The sequence below is a fragment of the Pteropus alecto genome, unplaced genomic scaffold (genome assembly GCF_000325575.1).
Source record: "Pteropus alecto unplaced genomic scaffold, ASM32557v1 scaffold17, whole genome shotgun sequence".
Taxonomy (NCBI): Eukaryota; Metazoa; Chordata; class Mammalia; order Chiroptera; family Pteropodidae; genus Pteropus; species Pteropus alecto.
Genome location: NW_006440645.1, coordinates 9,430,363 through 9,432,700, shown reverse-complemented (window position 1 = coordinate 9,432,700; position 2,338 = coordinate 9,430,363). Strand labels below are relative to the sequence as shown.

The window sequence follows — 2,338 nt, the reverse complement described above, 5'->3', positions numbered from 1 at the left end:
ATTTGAATTTTCTTTATATTTGTTCTCTATTTTTTTAGTTTGTCATTTATTACAATGGTTAATTTATTCAGATTTAATTTAATTATTACATATTCAATTTTATATATACCATCCCATTACATTACTTTTTTTCTCTTAAGCTCACTTATTTTCTCTGTTCCATATGCTTTTTTTTTTTTTTTTTGCATTTTCAATCTAATTATCTTTGTTTTTAGCTTATTTTCTTTCTGTTCTTTAAAATTATTTCTGCATTTTTTGGTTTTCCTAGATATAAAAACATACATCCTTGACTCATTTTATTCTAATATGAATTAGTAAAACCTCCTCCTCAATAATGTTAGGATGGAATAATTATAAATATAGTATACTTAACTCTTTTACCTTCTGCTTCATTTTTGTCTTGCATTTTACTTCTTTATATTTTTAAACCTTAAAAGACAGAACTAGTATTATTACAATCAGTATTCAGTTCATTTATATTTATCAACATAGTTACTCTTTCCATTGCTTTTCATTTATTTGTAAAATTTTGTGTTTTCTGCAATAACCTTATTTTTTTTCCTTCTGGAAAAATTGTTTTAATAAATTTTATAAAACATTATTTGTCTACAGCCATGCCCCTTGAACAAGCCCAATCCCTTCTGATCTCGGAAGCTAAGCAGGGTCGGGCCTGGTTAGTACTTGGATGGGAGACCACCTAGGAAGACCAGCTGCTGTAGGCGTAAAAAAAAAAAAAATAAGGATTGTAAACTGACAAAGTCCTTGCAATCTGTGAGGTCAACCAAGGATTGCCTTGGCTTAAAAAAAAAAAAAAAAAAAGAAGAATGTTTTCTAGCAATTAAATATTTATCTTATTTGGGAACATTTTTAATTTGTCTTCAATTTCTAAGGATTGTTTTGAATGGGAGTTTTGCTGAATACTAAGTATAGATAATTAGTTATTTTCATTTATCTCTTTTAAACATTTTACTTATGTAACTTTCTGTGTTTTCATTTCAAAATCAGACCTCATTCTGCTTGTGCTTCCTTTTAGGTCTATACATCTTTCTTCTTATTCACCTCTCTACCCTCTGGCTTCCAATTTCATTTTAGGATTTTTTCTTTGTCTTTGTTTTTGTTTTAACAAGTCAAGGACATATTAAGGTATATCTCATGCTTTTTTCCTTCAGAATTCATCATTGTGTTTTATGTAATTTACTGAGTCTATGAATATCTTTATAAATTTGCGAAATTTCTTAATAACTGCCATCATGTTAATTACTTTGCAATAGTCCCTCTTTTCTTCTAGGCCACCAATTATACATATCTTAGGTCTTTTTCTATTAGTGTCTAGTAGTCTCTTTTTTTTTTTTCATTTAATTCTCTCCGTGCTTCACCTTTGTTAATTTTTATCGATGTACTTCCCCATTCAGTAGTCCCTTCTTGTGTTTTTCTGTCACCTGCTATTAAAACCCACTAATGATGTGCAAGTTTATATGTGTTATCATTAAGTCCCAGCATTGATATTTGAATAATTTTTTCAGTAACAGTCTTCTATTAAATTCTTTATCTTTCATTCTATTTTTCTATGTTTATTTTTCTTTTCTTGAAGTTAATAATATCAGAGATTTTACAATTGTTTTTCAGGTAACTTCAATATCTGGATATCTGGATCCCCTGTTGGTCTGCACACTCCCTTCTCCTCCCCTCCCCTCCCCTCCCCTCCCCGTCTGTCTGTCTGTCCGTCTGTCTGTCTGTCTGTCTCTCTCTCTCACCTTGCTTGCTCCTCACTCTCCTGGTGTTCATATAAATATTTTAAGCATTCTCAGACATTAGATTTTTTTTTAATGCAATGCTCCAGAGGGCTCATCATGCCCTGTTCCTGTGTGTAATAATAGTCAACATAATTCAATCACACAGGATGTGCTAGATTAAAAAAAAAAAAAAGCCCACATATAAAAGCTCTTATTAAGCCCCCTGTTCGCCTTGGATCCCAGAGTTGTCCACAATGAGCCTGGAGTATTTGCTAGAGCCTTTTATTTTATGTGTCCCCCATTTCATTGTTATTTCATACTCCTGCAGAAAATCATTGCTGTTTTCGGAAGCTTTTTCTGTATTTCCACCACCACCAACCCCATGGAGCCCCAGTATGTGTTAAACATTCTTAGGGGAAAATGATCATGTGCTTGAGATGCTCAGATTTCCATCAAAAGCTCTCGATCTGACTGTCTCACTACAACTAGCCTCTGACTGTTTTGTACTGAGCTTTGCAGAGCCTCCTCGGTCACCCATCCCTGTTCAGAATTAGCAAACATGCCTGGAAGCATAAGCAGTTAGAGGAGGTCAGCTTCTTTCTCTG

The 2,338-nt window shown here is 32.9% G+C and overlaps 1 pseudogene; it reads left to right on the top strand.

Moving 5' to 3' along the window:
• The first annotated feature begins 604 nt into the window (after nucleotides 1-604).
• Nucleotides 605-722, top strand: LOC112484692 (annotated as a pseudogene).
• Nucleotides 723-2,338: the final 1,616 nt, after the last annotated feature.